Source organism: Equus przewalskii, chromosome 12 (assembly GCF_037783145.1).
Source record: "Equus przewalskii isolate Varuska chromosome 12, EquPr2, whole genome shotgun sequence".
NCBI classification, from domain to species: Eukaryota; Metazoa; Chordata; class Mammalia; order Perissodactyla; family Equidae; genus Equus; species Equus przewalskii.
The window spans coordinates 4,840,521-4,859,121 of NC_091842.1; the positions used below are offsets into that span (position 1 = coordinate 4,840,521).

Sequence of the window (18,601 nt, forward strand, 5' to 3'; positions counted from 1 at the left end):
TAGCCAGGCCGACTTCCGGCGGAAGTGGCTGCGGCCGGCCGGCCGGCGGGGGCCGGGTCGCTGGTCGCCTTCTGCGCCCTAGGGGGTACCCGTCTCTCCCCGCCGCGCTGGCTTTGGCGCGTGGTCTGGTCTGACCCCTGGCAGGTGGCACTTCAGAGCGCTCTTGCGAGAAACTTTCCAGAAAGACCATCCCAGGCCTGGGCGGGCGAGAACGGCAGTGTTGGGAAGCGGCCCCAGCTGCCCAGCTGTCCAGCGGCCCGGGTCGAGCCCGGCCAGCGCCCAGCTCCCAGCCGGCCGGGGGCCCGGGCGGCCCGGGGCGGGGACACTTAGGGGCTCGTGCGCTGTGTCTTCGCAGTGGACAGAGTTTGCTTGGCTTTCTGCCCACTACACCGTTGGGATCTGTCCGAACCGTTCGAGTGTCTTTGGTCCTGCTGTCTCGGAATAGCTCTGAACGTCCTCCCCCTGGGCGCAGTGACAGTTGATTGACGACAAACCTGGAGGATAAGAAGGAAGGCTGTTTAATGATAGTTGAACCTGGGGTGAGAAGAGCTGTTTCCGAACATAGCTTTGAGAAGTCCCCTGTGGGCCGTTTCTTTGCTCTGAACGCCTCGGAATCCGCTGAGACCGGTCTATTCCGGATGCCTCTGAAAACCTGTCTGTACCTGAGCCAGGCCTATCCTCCCTCTGAGAGATGTCTGATCTCCAAACACTGGCCTTAAAGCGCTTCTTTTTTCCTGTCTTTGCTAGCTACCCTAGTTCCTTGATTCCTGTTCTTTTTCTTTTTTTAAAAACTTATCAAGCTGGGCACTTTCTCCTGATACATTGTGTGCAAGGCCTTCATGAACTTATGGACACAAAATTGTAAAACAAAAATCAGAGGATGCAATGCCACCAGGGAAGACGGCGGCTGTGGATGGATACCCAGACTGGGCTGGATTTCATCAGCGTCTCCAGCTGACTCATGACCCTGCTGGTTAGTTCTGAGCTGGTGGTGAAGTATTTGGAGCTAGCTTTTTTTGCTCATAATCACAGAACTTTATTTTTATCCCCATTCATTTTTCTTGGATGGGTTTCAGTTGAGACTAACTTTGAATTTCGGTTTGATCACCTCCGGTATTTTGTGCTGGCTTGCCTTCGATTTTTAAAAAATTTCTGCAAGTCGTGCAATATTCTCTTCTCCTTGTAAAAAAGTCAAACTATACAAGACAAAACCAAAAATGTCCCTTGATCACCACCCCTCCCAATCCCAGGCCCTTGACAGAATTAATCACTTATTTAGTGTGTATTCTCCAAAACTCTTTTATACATTTACATACATATTTATTCAACAAATATGAATTGAGTACACAATATATGCCAGGCACTATTCTAAGCATTGAGAACATAGCACTAAGACAGAGAAAAGTCCCTGAACTTTATAGTTTACATTCTAGTGTATATATACACAGATATATAATTTGTTGTTATTTTCAGAAGTGGCATCATCTTAGACATGATGGTTCTCCACCTTGCTTTTTTTTTTTTTTTTTTCCCACTCAACAATCTTCGGGCCAGCCCAGTGGCACAGCAGTTAAGTTCCCACGTTCTGCTTCCAAGGCCTGGGGTTTGCCGGTTCAGATCCCAGGTGTGGACCTATGCACCACTTGTCAAGCCATGCCGTGGCAGGCATCCCACATATAAAATAGAGGAAGATGGGCACAGAAGTTAGCTCAGGGCCAGTCTTCCTCAGCAAAAAAGAGGAGGATTGGCGGTGGATGTTAGCTCAGGGCTAATCTTCCTCAAAAAAATTTTTAGAAAAACGGCAAGAATCTGTCTTGATGATCTTTCCACACCACCATGTATATATGTGCCATGTTGTATTTTCCTCACTGTCTACATTTCATTACTTAGCTGAGCCATAACTCATCTGCCAGGGTCCCAAACTCCAGTGCCTACAGGGCTGTGTGGGTAACTAATCAGTGAAGTGACAAAGTGGAGCATGTGTGTCTCATTCTAAGCAGACGTAGCTATTTACACAGACCAAAGGGTTGTTAACTTGAATCCCAGTATTTTCAGAGTATTTGAAAATCTAGATTTTTATAACATAAATCTCCTAATGTTTTAATGTTGGCAACTGGTTCAAGATTTAAAATACTGTTCAGCTAAGGACAACATACCTTCCGGACAGATTTAGCCCAAGGACCACCAGTTTGCAACCTCTAATAGAACTGTTCTATTACTAAAGATTTGGGTTAATTTCAGTTTTTGCTGTTACAAACTGTTGCAGTGGGAATACCTGCATGAGCGTCATCACATATAGTTAGGTGTATTTTTCTAGGGCAGCTACAGGAAGTAGAATTTCTGGGCCAAAGAATATACAGGCTGGGCGCTGGCCCGCTGGCACAGCAGTTAAGTTCGCACGTTCCGATTCTCGGCGGCCCGGGGTTTGCCGGTTCGGATCCTGGGTGCGGACATGGCACTGCTTGGCACACCATGCTGTGGTAGGCGTCCCACGTGTAAAGTAGAGGAAGATGGGCACAATGTTAGCTCAGGGCCAGTCTTCCTCAGCAAAAAAGAGGAGGACTGGCAGTAGTTAGCTCAGGGCTAATCTTCCTCAAAAAAAAAAAAAAAGAATATACAGGCATTTGTCCTTTTAGTAAATGCTATTAAAGTCCTCTTCAGCTACAAATATGCGAAAGAGCCTGTTTCTCCAAACCCTTGTCAATATTTAATAGATCAGTTCCTTTAATATTTACTATTCTGATGGGTGAAATGGCATTTTATTTATTTATTGGCTCAATAAACGCTTATATAGCGCTTCCTGTATTCCAGGTACTGTTCTAAGCACATTCAAATTTTTAATAATTGTCACAATCTTTATAGTAACTCTGTGACATAAGTATTATTATTACGATACCATTTTTATAGATGAGGAAACAGAGGCATAGCAAAGTTAAATAATTTTCCCGGGGTCGTAGAGCTAGAAAGCATTAGAGCCACCATTCAAACTCAGACGATTGGGCTCAAGAATCAGTCAGTGTTCTTAATTACTGTGCTGGGCTGTCATAATGACAACTGGCCAGATTCCAGTGATGCTGTTTATCTTATACTGACGTGTTTTTTGGTCAGTTGTCTTCCCTCTATTGTGAATTGCTGACCATTATCCTTCATCACTTTTATTTGAGTTGTTTACCATTTTCTCGTTGCTTTGCGGTACTTATTTACATATTTTCTGTATTTGTTAGAGTATAAGCTAAGGCGCTTCTCTTTGTTTAGGTTCCCCCCAAAAGCAAACCCCAAGACAAGGATTTGGTATAAGTAGTTCATTTTGGAGGATGTTCCCGGGAGACACTGTGAGGGATGGCGGAAGTGAGAGAGAAGAGTGGAAGGCCAAGAAAGCTGATGTTGATGAGTCGCGGTGGGCATCTGGGGCTCAGCCCCAAGGGGGATCCTCTGAGAGGCTCCATAGAAATGCCTCAGAATTCTTCCACTGAGGAGCAAAGCAGCTGGGGTATCCACCCAGCCACTCCAGGGGCGGTAACTCCCTGGTCCTTCTGGCCTGTCCACACAGAGGCCAGCCCAGCCCAAGTACAGAGAATACCCTCGGGCAGACCCAGGAAGCCATCAGCATGTACAGGAACCCTCTGCAGGGGACCTCACGTGGGCTCTGGGGATATAGGCAGGGCACCCACAATGTCTGCTATGCTCTTGTAACAGAGAGGCCCCCAAACACAATGGCTTTAATAGGAAAGAAGTTTCTTTCACATGCAATGGTCCAGTGGTAGGTGGACAGTCCAGGAGTGGTAGGCATTTCTGCTCCGGGGGAGCCACGAGATCACACAAGGACCCAGATTTTTCCTATCTAGCTCCACCACTAAGCAAAAATTCCCAAACTTTCCCTCGTCACAGTATCCTTAAGTGACTTAGAACTTTTTTCACAGAGCTCCTAGGCAAAAAGAAATATCTGAAAATCCCATCTATTAATTAGCTCTAAACACCTCCATAAGTATTTGTGTCCAAACAACTGAGTGCCCCCTGCACACTGTGCAGTTTATCAAACTTTATAATCAGATTGGAAACCACCATTCTCATTTCCTGTTCCACATAAATATTCCAGTGGCACTTGCTTTCTAAATCCATCTTTGCAAAGATGCGACGTCAGGAATTCAGCAATCTGATGTTAAAAATGTGAACTAGCTCAAGCTAGCATTTCATATACAACATAAATATTGCTTTGTTTCCTCAAAATTTTCAGATATCCCACAGCATCCCTGTGAGTTCACTGTGGCACCCCAGGGTGCTTTGTGCACGGTTTGGAGCCACAGCACTAGGGTGTTGTCCTTACCCCAAGGTCACCACCTTCCAACCCCTGAGAAAGGGGAAAGAAGGCAATGAAAGGCCATTTCCTTGTAAGAATGGAACTTGAAAGTTGCACTTAGCCTTTCTGGCTTGGGTCCCATTGCCAGAACATAGTCACATGGCCATACCTGGCTGCAAGGGGAGCTGGGAAATGTAGTGTCTGGCTGTGCTGCCGTGTGTTCCGCTAATATTTGGAACGTTGTTACTACTGAAAAGAAGAAATAGAGGGAGATTATTCTCTATCACATTCTGGATGTTAATCCTTTGTCTCTAACATAAATTCCCGATATTTTCTCCCACATGTCACATATCTGTTAACTTTGTTTATGGTCTCTTTGTCATACAGAGGTTTCAAATTCTGAAGTACTCACATTTATTAGCCTTTAAGAAGGCTGATAAGCAGAATTTAACAAAGTATTCTTTACTCCAATATTCCATCACCAAAACCACGAAAACAACAACACACACACATACGCACGAGTATATTCTCCAATTTTTTTAAATAGTTGATTTACACTTTCATCTCTAATTCATCTGGAACTTCTTCCTGTGATGACTGAGATCATTTCAGAAGGGAAAGGAGACATTTAAAGTGTGCAGCCAAGGCACTAACTATTAAATTCTCAACTGCCTTCCAACTCACATTCTTGCCTTTCATGGCAATCTTCTGTGTATACACAGCATAGTGGACACTGAGGTTTCCTTCTCAACATGTCTGCTACACCGCTCTCCAAATGCTCTCAACCACCCCCAGCTCTAGGGGATGGTCCCAGCCAATCAGGATAATCCTGTCCTCCTTATCGTAAGGATTTTTCCAGGCAAAAGTCAACGAAGACATGGCCGGCCTTTGGGATGCAAACGGATCAATTAGAATGAAGCTAGGATTCTGTTCCATGGTACCTCCTTTCCCCCAAATGTGAATAAAGATATTAAAGAGGAAGCCTGTGGCTTCACGTCTCTGATCTTGGCACTGTGAAGCAAGCCTACACCCTGGAGAGGCTGACCTGAGAGAAAGGCAGAGAAAGGCAGTCAGAGCCCTGAGCGCACTGGACTTTCTGGTTGATGAGCCAAAAGTCCCCTAGATTGCTATCTTCACTGCTACTTTATTATTGTATATCTCTATAAACATATTAAAACGTGAATTTTATATTCATATAAAAGCTTTACATACCTATAATCATAGTGTCTAGATAATTTCGAATTTTGCTTTTTTTACCTAGTTTATCATAAGTGTTTTTCCTGTATCTATGTACTTTTAATTATTATTCAGGGATGCAATATAATTCACTTAATATTTTGCTGTTGGGCATTTGTATTATTTCCTACGTTTTGATATTATAGAGAGTTTTGCAAGTAACATATTCGCATATTTTCTCAGTGGTCGGTCAGTTCCTGAAACTCCTGTGTTTCTGGCATTTTATTCTTCACCTCTGTTCTTCAATACCTCAAAGCATGAACCTTGACACTTGTATTTTATAAATAGCATAGGAGAAACACACTATTTAAGCTGAAAAGCCAAAATTTAATTCAAGTGTGATAGAAAGGATTGTGTCCCCTGTGAAACACGAGGCACAGGATCCCTCTTTGGAGCCTTCCTAAGCCCTCCTGTCAGCCCCTGAAACTGGACCTGTGGTATCGGTTTTTTACCTGCCGCAAGATCGGTTGACAGGATCAACTACCTTTTATACCACCATCTATTGTCCCCAAGGGAATGACTGAGGCAACACTGTGGAAATGGGATACAGGACATCATAGCCACCCTCGCAACAGGCAAATGGCGCATGTTGCTTGTTTCCAATCAGTGATTTGTTGGTTGGGAGGAATTTTACAATGGAAAAGAAAAGAAGAAAAACTTTCAAAGGGATATAACAAAAGTATTTTTGTGGGAGGGCAAGGATTGGGTCTGTATTTGCTTGCTATTGTATTAGTAGCAATTATTTTAGTGCCTATCTGATAGTAGCTGCTCAATAAAAATGTGTTGAATGCATGAAAGAAAAAGGATGAATCACACCCAAACGAAATCTATATCCTGGATATCACCAAAACAAAAATTCCTCTGGCCAGTAGGTGGGGCCACTGTGTGTCACCATTAGCCAGCTTGGAGCACAATGCAGGTGTGGCCCGCTTACACTTCTGAATTTCCACCCGGCCTCCTCTACCTTGATTGCTGCCCCTTAAAACAGCTGGATTCAGCTACCACGTAATAGGGAGTTTGACAGAATCTCCATTTCCTGATCCTTTCTGAACTGGTGTTAACCTGGGGCACTGCTCAGCCCTCGTCACCCCACATGCTCTGTTACTCTGGTCACCAAGACTGCCGTTCACCATCACCTGTGGTATCTCTAGAACTAGGGTATAAGTATACTTAGAGTAAAAATGATCTGTTGTTTATCTGAAATTCAAATTTAACTGGGCATCTTGTATTTTTATGTGCTGAATCTGGAGATTCTATCTCTGGCCGCCATCTTCATGCCTCTCAACAGAGACTGGTTTTCTACCCTAGTTGAGACCAGGAGTTAGTCTTGTAGCTGCAATCTGGTCATCCTTTGGCTAGCAGTGCTGAGCAAGAGAAGCATCCAGCCCTGGACATTGAGTTGGGGCTGAGCTGTCCCAGGATGACCTCTGAGACATTTTCAGAAAAGAGAAGTCACCTGACAACCAGAGAAAAGACAGACAAGCAAGCGATCACAGGCGACTGATGGAAGACGGTCTGTCCCTGCAGACAAAGTGCACATGATTTGTGCTGCACTTGTTTAATTTGTCCGTTACACAGAAAGAGGCCAGAGGAGGATGAGGGACGAAATTGTAAATGCTGTCTCAGAGCCGTGGGGAAGAAGTGGAAAGGTAATTTCTGGTTAGTGTCCCAGAGTCATGACTTTCTCGTTAACTCTCTCGACACCAAGTGAATCAGGACTGACGCTGGGCTCTGTGAAGGGCAGATGTGAATATCATTCCAAGAAGAAATTCAGAATGAAAATATTGGGTGGGAGGTCATAAAGAGGTTACAAGTCTGAGCTCAGGAATCAGGCTTCCTGGGGTCCAGTCTAGGATCCATCTCTCTTCTAGCTGTATGGTTTTAGGCCAGTTACTTCATCTCTGTGAGTCTCAGTTTCCTCATCTCCTAAAGTAAGGACAAGAGAATCTACCGCAAAGGGTTGTTGTGAGGATTACGTGAGGTAATGCAGGTAAAGCCCATTCAATCACTATTGGCCACTAACATCATCGATGCAATTAACAAATGTGATCAATACAGAAGAACAAAGTGAGAAGTATTTCTGGCACGAGAGGTTTGGGCTATCGGGGTTCTTTTTGTTGCAAGTAATTTAAGCCCAATGCACTGGATTAAACAACTAAAGAGACTTCTTGGCCTCAACCACTGCATGTCCAGAGATGGGGTGGGCTTCAGGAATGGTTTGAATTAGCAGCTCAATGGCATCATGAAGGACAGAAGTTCTTTTTGTCCCTCACTCTGCTACCCGAGTATCAGCTTCGTCCCCAAACCAGCTTTCCTCCTGGTGCTGGCATGGCTGCCAGCCACAGTTGGGGCTTCATGCTTCCACATTCACTTCCAATGAGGGGAGAGTGGGGAGGTTTACCCTGGCATTCCAGATAGGAGTGCTGAAATTCACTCTGGCCGGCTTGAGTCATAGGCTCACTCCTAAACAATGACTGTGCCAGGAGAATGGAATGTGCCATTTGGTGAGTTAAATGTGGCCCCCTGCTGAAGCTGCAGGGGGTACCAAATTCTCCCAAATCACATGAGCTGCTCAGGGGAGAGGAAGATGCCAGACAGACTTGGGTAACAAGAGAAAGGGGCTTGAATGCCGAGTAGGCACTCCATAAATGGGGATCTGATATGTTGTTATAGCTGGACTGATGGGAGGAATATGTCAAAAATGTCCAAAAAAATTTCAGATTGAGCCCAGGATGAATGAAGGAGTGACAGTGAAAACATGGGATGTTTGAGGCATGGCAGGAGCTTGTGGTGGCTGTCCTTCATTTCCCAGACGCAAAGGCAAATCTATTAATAAAATTCCTTCCTGGCAGCCGTCTCCTGGTGTAGGTTCAAGGAAATGTATATTCAAAGGAAGGGGGAGGAAATTTTAGCCACAAAACTGCAGCCACACAGTTCTGCAAGGTCACCCAGAACGAATGCGATTCCTTAGGAAGGGCAAGAGGGCGTAAACGGAGAAGGGGCAGATGCTCTCCAACATCACAGGGCTGGCAGAAAGAGAGGAGCTGGCAAAGAACCAAGTTAGGATGGTCAACCTGACTTGAGAACCATGGAAGCCACACAGAGGAAGTGTTCGCTAATCTCTCCATGGAGGCTCAGACAGGGGAGGCCCTTGGGAGCAGCCTGGAACGAGCATACCGCAGACTCCATGAAATGCCCCTGGGGGAGTGGGGCGCCCCCTATCCTGGCTCCAGTAATGACATTGGACTAGCCCACTAGGTTCTGATGCCTCCTCTGGGCCAGTGAGCCACGAGGGCAACTCCTCTTCAGAGCCCACAAAGATGGCGCATCGCTGGCCAAGAGCTCCAAGATTAGTAGGACTAGCAGTTTACAAGCTCTGCAGCCTGGAGGAGGGAGAGCCCTGAGCCTGCAGTGTCAGAAGTGATTCTGCACATTAGCCCAAAGCAAGGGAACCAGAGGGAGAGGCGTGTGGGACACACAGAGTTTGTTGTTTGTCACACACACAAACACAGCGAGGTTGTTTGTTACAGCAGCTAGCGTTAATCACCCTGACCGTCCCACTCTGATGACGCTCCCGAGAGTGGAGTGGAGCACTGAGAGGGGAGCACGTGCAGCTGGTAGGAGCTCACACAACCCCACAGTCGGATGTGCCAAATGCAACCTCCTTTGTTTCCCCATAGCTGGCCTTAGCTCGGCTCCCCTGACCCAGGTTCCAATGGGGAGCGGGTCTGCTCCTCCAAGCCTCCTTCTTGAGTCTCCCCTGCTGGCCTACTGCTGGGACTCTTACTTCTCTTGGGTATGACAGAGGCTCATGGTCCCCATGCCAGCAGTCCCACTCTGTGGTTTATGGCGTAAACCATAAGCTTTTGCGATAGTTTTTTTTTCTCTTCCCAAATCCCCAACTTGACATCAAAAAAAAGAGTTTGGCTTTCAGACATTTGTCTTTTCAACAGACACACTAAAGTCTATAGAATAGGTTGAAAGATGAAAAGGTGGCTCTTTTCAGGCTAAGTCGCCCCCCAACCCAAGTACCCATCTAAAGATGCCTTGGCGATTGGGGGAAGAACGGTGGGTTTGAGGCTGGGAAGGGCAGCTTCTCACTCTCTCAGACTCTCTCCCCGACATTTATTTATATCACCCTGTCTTATTCCAGGCAGGCCTGGAGATGGTTTACATAGGCGTGCAAAACAAGATAAAGTGACTTTAAAGTGAGCAGAGAGGAAACAGACACAGGGGAAATGAAAGTAAGAGAGACAACGTGCGCCCAGTGGGCTGATCTGACTTCTGACCTGGGACAGGGGCTGAGCAGAGGGTCAGGCCTGCCTCAACCCGGGCGTGACAGCTATTTCGTTCTTCACTGTTGTATTGCTAACCCTCCCTGTGGCATGCCAGTGGGATTGACAGTCTCCTTGCTGCTCATCATGCCACCCTCCTATCCAAATGGCACCCCCGACAAGCCCCCTCCTTAATTCACGCCAGATCCGTCGTCAAGTAAGCCCCCAACTTTTGCCTTCTTTACTGCTAAGCCAACTCTTGTTAGATTGAAGTGGTTGTTTCAACCAGCATCCCTGACTCTGGAGGCTGAGTCCCCACCCACCATCTTCCCCAACATCCCAACATTTGCAGGCTGGGTAGGAAATCAAGTTTCCCTATCCAGTAGAGACAATGTCAGGCATTTGCCACACGGCTTCCTCTTCCTGGGCACAAGGGAAGACTACATCCCCCAGGCTCCCTTGCAGTTTGTTCTGGGCATTGAAAAGTAGGCAGAAGAAATGTAGGTCACTTCTAGACCGAGCCCTTAAAACGTTCTCACGCCATCCCCTGGCAATCTCTTCTCCTTCTGCAGTGACCTCTGGAGAAGTAGCCACATATTTAAGATGTCAGCATCACAAAATGGAAGGATCTAGAACCCTGCATCTTTTCCTTGAGGCAGCCCTACCCCGACCCAGGAGAGCCATCCATCATGTGATATAGGTGATAAATGAAATGTTACTACGTTAAGCCACTGGGATTGGAGGTCGTTTGTTACAGCGGCTAGCGTTAATCTCTCTGACTAATACACTAGCCAAGTTGTTGGTGAAAGCTATCGCATAGCCCCAGGCCAATCATCAATCCTGCCCTCAAAATGCCATTATGTCACTGGTCAACTTCATCTCATGGGAATGGACCCCTCCATCCCCTCAGCCAGCAGGCAGTCACCTACTCCCCTGCCTTTGTCAGCTGAGGTCTTAAGGCGACAGTGCAGATATCCTCAAAGGTTTTGGGTAGGAGTACATGATATAGGACTGCGAGATAGTACCTCTCAGTTTGGACTTTGTTCAGTCCAGCGTGGCTGGATGCGTCAGGGTAGACTTGGCATGGAGAGCGGAAGACACCAGCCTGTTTTAAACTGATGTCCGGCTTTTCCCAATCAATCCGTCTGCCCTCCTTTGGCCAAGGCCACTTACCCAGCTCTCAACGCATCCTGAATGAAGAGCCTCGTAGCTGTATTCTGACAACATTTCACTATGGCACTGCATTCGTTTGCCAGGGCTGCCATAAAACGATACCACAGACTAGGAGGCTTAAGCAATTGAAATTTATTTTTTCTCACAGTCTGGAGGCTGGAAGTCTGAGAGCAAGGTGTCGGCAGGGTTGGTTTCTCCCTACGCCTCTCTCTTTGGCTTGCACATGGCCGCCCTCCTCACTGTGTCCTCACACGGTCTTCCCTCTGTGCGTGCACGACCCTGGTGACTCTTTGTGTCCACATTTCCTCTTCCTATAAGCACACCAGTCATGCTGGGTTAGGGCCCACCCTAACAGCCTCATTTTAACTTCTTCCTCCCTTTTGAGGCCTTTTCTCCAAATACAGTCACATTTTGAGGTACTGGGGTTAGGACTCCGACATAGGAACTTGAAGGGAAACAATTCAGCCACAACAAGCAGGATCTATTATTGTGTTGTTCACAGTCATATTTCTGCAGATTATTTAAGGGGGAAAAAACCTTTTCTCATGGAGGAGTCAGATCAATACAACATACTCTTTTAACAGGGCACCATGGTGAGGCTGGATGTTTTCCAGAGTTCACTAGAAGAAAACAAATAGGAGATAATCTCTACCACCTTGGATTTGGCGATGAGTTTCTTGTACGACACCAAAAGCATAATCCCCTCCGGCAAATTTAATAAATGGGCTTCATTAAAATTAAAACTTTTGCTCCGTGAATACTACTGCTAAGAGAATGAAAATGTAAGTTACCCACTGGGAGAAAATATTGGTAAATCACACATCGGATAAAGGACTCGTATCCAAAATACACACACACAAAAAAAAAACCCTGAAAACTCAACAATTACAAAATAAAATTTAAATGGGCAAATATCTGAACAGACATCTCACCAAAGAAGATACATAGGTGGCAAATAAGTATATGTAAAGATACTCAACGTCATTTAACATCAGAAAAAAGCAAATTAAAACATCAATGAGGAGCCGGCCCAGTGGCGCAGGAGTTAAGTTCACACGTTCGCTTCTTGGTGGCCCGGGGTTCGCCAGTTCGGATCCTGGGTGCAGACATGGCACCGCTTGGCCAAGGCCATGCTATGTAAGAGTCCCACATATAAAGTACAGGAAGATGGGCACGGATGTTAGCTCAGGGCCAGTCTTCCTCAGCAAAAAGAGGAGGACTGGCAATAGTTAGCTCAGGGCTAATCTTCCTCAAAAAAAAAAAAATCAATGAGGTACCACTACTACCCATTAAGACTACAATTCGAAATAACCTTTACATGCCAATTGCCTCCAAGGATGTGGAGCAACAGGAACTCTCATTCATTGCTGGTGGAATGCAAAACAGTACAGCCACTTTGGAGACAGTTTGACAGGCTGACAAAGCTAAACCTTATCTTACCATGTGATACAGCAATTGTACATCCAGATGTTTACCCAACTGACTTGAAAATTATGTCTACCCTAAGACCTGTACGTGAATGTTTACAGTAGATTTATTTGTAATTGCCAAAAACTGAAAGCAACCAAGATCTCTCTCAATAGGCAAATGGATAAAGAAATTGTGGTACATCCATACCACAGAATGATATACAAAGATTAAAAGGAATGAGCTATCAAGACACAAATACATGGATGAATCTTAAATGCATATTGCTGAGTGAAAAAAAGCCAGTCTGAAAAGGCTCTATACTGTATGATTCCATTTATATGGCAATCTGGAAAAGGCAAAACTATAGACACAGTAAAGAGATCAGTGGTTGCCAGAGGACTGGGGGGTGGGGGTGAGGGGGCAAAGAGGTTGAATAGATGAGGCACAGGGGACATTTTCGGGCCACGAAACTCTCCTGTATGATATAGTAATGGTGGGTACATGGCATTAAGCATTTGTCATGTTAGAAAAAACAAAATTCAACTGAGTAAATTTAAAGATCAAATTGGCCTTATTCAACGATTCGTGAGTCGGGCAGCATTTCATGTAGCAAATAGAAAGGAGTTCCGAAGAGCTGTACAAAATGGGTGACTTTTTTAGGCAGAAGGGAGCAGGGACAAAGAACAAGCAGATTACCTCATCGTTCTTTAGGGGATGGTAGGGTTCTATCAGGCGGATTACCTCACTACTGCTGAGCAGGAAGTTCCAGATGGGCTGGTTAAAGGGCGCGCTCCCGGGAGAGGCTGAGGCTGCAGTATGTCTTGGTTTGCTGATGTGGGGCTTAGCACAAGTGACTCCGTTTTGGGCCTGTTGTTTCTTTTTTAACGGTCAAAATCTGTGGAAAGTTATAGCACAAAGAGTGAACTTGATGTATGCAAATTTTAAAAATCATTTGGGAAGTTGGGGCATCCCAAGATGAAAGACAAAATGTGGCCCCCCAAAAATCTAACGGTATTACAAATGTATGAAATAACCTCAATGAAGGGGATGAGGGAAAAGATGCTGAGGTAAGTCAACCCCGCTGACCCTCTATGACTTAGGGACTTATATTTCCTTGCTCTGTCAGCTGGGATGGCCCAGAAGCAACGACACCCCAGTAGCAATGAGCACATTCAGTGCCCAGATCTTAGATTCTAATATCATTCTGCAATAAGAGAAACCAGAGTTCCTTGGCGAAATGGCTGACTCTTGGACTAGGATGAGCCTGGACCATCTTGTAGTGCCAGCAAACAAGTAAAACACACATATGCACACATGCCACACACACACCGAGCAATGGAGTTTCATCAAAGCAACACAGGAGGGCCCGGCCTGGTGGCGCAGTGGTTAAGTTTGCACGTTCCGCTTCTCAGCGGCCCAGGGTTCGCCGGTTCGGATCCCGGGTGTGGACATAGCACCACTTGGCATGCCATGCTGTGGTAGGCGTCCCACATATAAAGTACAGGAAGATGGGCATGGATGTTAGCTCAGGGCCAGTCTTCCTCAGCAAAAAGAGGAGGATTGGCAGCAGTTAGCTTAGGGCTAATCTTCCTCAAAAAAAAAAAGAAAAAGAAAAAGAAAGGGACACAGGAGCTAACTGGAAGAGCACCCATTGGCCAAAGATGGAACAACTTTAGCAAGAAAATAAATAACATAGTATTGAATTATAAAGTATAACATAAACATTCATGAGTCCATATTGATATAAATAAATGATTGAATAAATAAATAGGGGAGAAGAGACATATCTCACATGTAGAAGAATTCCAAATAATTTGTGTAGAGCAAAACTCCCATCTTGAAGTGTAGGCTGTGCATAGTGACTTCCTTCCAAAGAGGGCAGTATGAAGGGGCGGGGGAAAGAACACTTTACAGTGGAGAAAGCTGACGAATGCCACCTCAGGTGACCAAGGCCAGCAGCATGTAAATCACGTCGGTAGCGTGTACGTTTGATATGATGCGATGACAATGGCATTTTGTCCCCGTGGTCTGCCTTCCCCAAACCCATAACCAGTCTAACTATGAGAAAAATATCAAGCATACCCAACTGAGGAACAGTCTATGAAATAGTTGACCTCAAAACTGACAAGCTTAAAAAAAAAAAGAGTACTAAAGAACATATTAGTAAATCTGTTATGAGCTGTTTCCAAAAAAAAAAAAAGCTGTCAAGGTAATCAAAATCAAAGAAATTGCCACAGATTGGGGGAGACTAAGGAGACATGACAACAAGATGTGGTATCCTGCATGGGATCCTGGGACAGAAGAGGACATTAGGAAAAAGCTAAGAAACTGTGAATTAATTCGTAATAATGGATCGATATTAATTCATTAATTGTGACCAATGTACCCTAGTAATGTAAGACGTCAGCCACAGAGGACACTGGATGTGGGGTATATGGAAACTCTGTATTATCTTTGAAATTTTTCTGGGAGTCTAAAATAAAAAGTTTATTTCCTTAAAAATGATTTATAACTTGTGGGAACACACTTGAATTGTCAGAAGAACAAAATAAAAGTGAATATAATAATCATCGCAGCCCTCAGAAGGAACCAACGCTGCCAACACCTTGATTTGGAATTTGCGCCTCCAGAACTGTGGGACAATTAATTTCTGCTTTTTAAGCCAAAAATTGTCATCATCATTACACAACAATGCTCACCACGTGCCGCACTGGGGACCATCCTTGAGATTCCCTTAAGATTACTTAGGGCAGCCTTGCGGGGAGAATGCATTTCCTTCTATGAGAGGGACGGGGCCTCACTTTAGGGTTTATTCATGTATCCATTCATTTCAAAAATATCTATTGAGCACCCACGATGCACCAAGCACTGTTCTAGATACTGTAGGTACAGCAATGAACAAAACAGAGAAATCCCTGCCCTCTTGGGGCTTGCAACCTAATTGGCGGAGACAGACAATAAACAACATGAATCAGACGGCGAGAAGCACGGTGGAGAAACAGAAAGCAGGGGAAGAGAGAGGAGGAGTGCTGGGGAGGGCTCCTGGAACAGGAGGCATCTGAACAGACTCTAAGGGGAGGTGGGAGGGGCGCATGCAGACATCTGGAGGAAAACAGTGTAGGTGGAGGGAGGAGCTCGTGCAAAGGCCCTGAGGTGGGAACATGCCCGGCCTGTGCACGGAGGGAGCAAGCAAGGGGCACTGCAGTAGGGGAAAGATCAGGTCAGAGAAGTGCCGGGGGCCTGACTGGGTAGGGTCCTGCAGGCCATCGTGAGGACTTACACAATGAAGAGGGTTTTGAGCAGAGGAGGGATGTGATGTGACTTTCGATTTAACAAATCATTCTGGCTGCTATGTTGACAATAGACCTTGCAGGGGGCAAGGGAAGACCAATGAGGAGGCTGAGGAACCAGTCCGGGAGAGGAATGATGATGGCTTGGACCAGGGAGGTGACGGTGGACGTGGAGAGAAGTGGGTGGGTTCTGGTTAAAAGCTGAAAGTAGAGGTAGAGTCCATAGGATTTGTTGATGTTTGAATTTGGGAGGTAAAATAGAGGAGTCAAGGATGTCAGCCTTTCTCAGCAGCCCCCGCCCAAGAGTCTCTAGGGGTTCCTTTTTCCGTACCTGCAGGCACCCCCCACTACCTGCAGGAAACTGGATCCGGTCTCCCTTGCTCCACCTGCTGGCATGCCCATGGCTTGGCTCGACCTTCTGAGATCAGGCGGGAGATGCCCAGGACACATTTCGAGCCTACAGGGAGGTCCTGGGCAGAGCCTTAAAGAAGATGCAACCTGGAGGATGGAGAAAGGATCCAGGCTCAGAGTGCAGTGATGTGCATTCTTGAGTCCCCTCACAGCTCAGAGAGAGCAGGGCAGAGACGGTCAAACACCACGTCAGCTGCTCATGAGCTCATGTGATCCTGGACCAGTCCCTTCATCTCTCTGAAGCTCTGTTTTCTCCTCTGTAAATTGGGGCTAACAATTCTGACTTTCTTGGGAGAGTTGTGATAATTAAACGAGATAAATACATGACAATTGCCTGGCACGTGATCGGGTCTGGCTCAGTATGCATCACTTTCCCCATCCTCTGTAAGTTAGAGGGTTTAGGAGTGTACCCCTCAAGTAATTCAAGTTTTAAAAACCAACTTTATTGAGGTATAATTTATATATGATAAACTGCGTACATTTAAGGTGTTCAGTTCAATGCATTTTGACACGCATATCCTGTAAAATTACCACCACAATCAAAACACAGACTTTTCCATCATCTCAAGAAGTTTTCTCATGCTTCTTTGCAATTCATGCTTCCCTCTACCTCGGCTCCAGAAATCACTGATCTGCTTTCTGACGTCATAGATCAATGTGCATATTACAGAATTTCATATAAATGGAATCATTAGAGCCTTTGGTTACTGGCATCTTTCGCTTAGCATAATGCTTTTGCAGTTCACCCGTGTTGTTGCCTGGGTCAAGAGTTCATTTCTTTTTATTCCTGAGCAGCATTCCATTGTATAACGTACCACAATCTGTTTATCCACTCTCCAATAGACGGATATTTAGGTTGTTCCCGGTCGTTGGCTATTGCGAATAGTGCTGCCATAAACATTCACATGCAAGTCTTTGTGTGGACATAGATGCTTTCATTTCTCTTGGGTAAATACCTAGAAGTGGGAGGGGTGGGTCGCATGATAAGTGAGTGTTTAGCTTTTTAAGATAATGGCTGTACCATTTTACGTTCCCGTCAGGAGTGTCAGGAAACCCCGTTTCTTACCATCTAGAGAAACTCCAGTTTGTTAATGCAAGAAGACAAAAGAGCATGCCAATTCACCCATGTGATTGCCGCAGCCCACGTCTAATGACCACGACGCACAACAATTACGCAGCCTGTTAAGCATTTGGAGCTGTGCTTGAGATGCACTCTATTACAACATCGGTCACTCATCTACCATGCTCTGGGGACACTCTTTTCTCTCACCTTTATTTGTTTTCAATGCGGATATACTGTAAGCTCCCTAGCAGAGTTTATAACGTACATGAGGCTAGAGGACAATCTAGACACATCTATCTCACACCCACATACGCACACGGTAACTTGCAGAGCACCTTTGGGTAAAGCAAACTCGGGAAAACAGCCAGCTCAATCACGGTGACCTATTAAAAATATGTTCTTATCGATGTGATCCCCATGCCCAAAATCCCAAAAAGACCACTTAAAAATAAGTGTTTAATTTGAGAATAGTTTTAGATTTGCTGAAAAGTTGCAAAGATGGTACAGAGTTCCCTTTTACCCTGCACCCAATGTCCCCCATTGCCGCCATCTTACATTACTAGGGTATATTGATCGCAACTAAGGAACTACTGTTGATCCATTACTATTAGCTAATTCAGATTCCCTTAGTTTTTACCTAATGTCCTTTCTCAGTCCCAGAATTCCACACTACACCTCATCGTCCTATCTCCTCAGGCTCCTCCAGTCTGTGACAGTTTCTCAGACTTTCCTCGTCTTCGACGACCTTGACAGTTTCAAAGAGTCAGGTATTTTCAGAATGCCCCTCAATTTGGGCTTGCCTCATGTTTTTCTCATGGTTAGACTGGTTATGGGTTTTGGGGAGGAAGGCCGACGAAGCAAAGTGACTTTCTCATCACGTCAAATAAAGGGGACATGCTATCAAGCCGATTTGCCCCTTTTGCTGTTGACCTTGACCACCGGACTGAGATGGTGTTCATCAGGGTTCTCCACGGTAAAGTTACTCTCTCCCCCACCCCTTCAGACTGTCCCCTTTGGAAGGAAGTCACTATACACAGCCCACACTTGAGGGTGGGGAGTTACACTCTACCTCCTTAAGGAGAAGTAGCTACATAAATTATCGGAGTTCCTCTGCATGGGAGATTTGTCTCTTTCCTCCATTTATTTATTTACTCAATCATCTGTTTATATCAGTATGGACTTGGGTTATAAGTCAATACTTTGGGTTATAAGTCAATATTCTGTTATTTAATGTTGCTCAAATTTTCCAGCATTGGCCACTGGGAGCACTTTCACTTGGCTTCTGTGTCCCTTTGACAAACCCCATCCTGTGTGTGTGCGCGCACACATGTATGTGTGTGTGTGTGTGTGCGTGTGTGCATTTAGCACTTCCTTGTTCTCTGGCACTAGAAGATGCTCCAGGCTCATCTTGTATGTTTCCTGCCCCAGCCCTATAATTAGTCACTTC

At 45.5% G+C, this 18,601-nt stretch overlaps 1 long non-coding RNA gene across 1 annotated transcript; it reads left to right on the forward strand.

Annotated features, from left to right (window-relative positions):
* Positions 1-23: 23 nt before the first annotated feature.
* On the forward strand, positions 24-7,697 carry LOC139074696 (uncharacterized). The gene is made up of 2 exons (XR_011524334.1): positions 24-973; positions 3,256-7,697. It is a non-coding gene; the product is annotated as an uncharacterized lncRNA (long non-coding RNA).
* Positions 7,698-18,601: the final 10,904 nt, after the last annotated feature.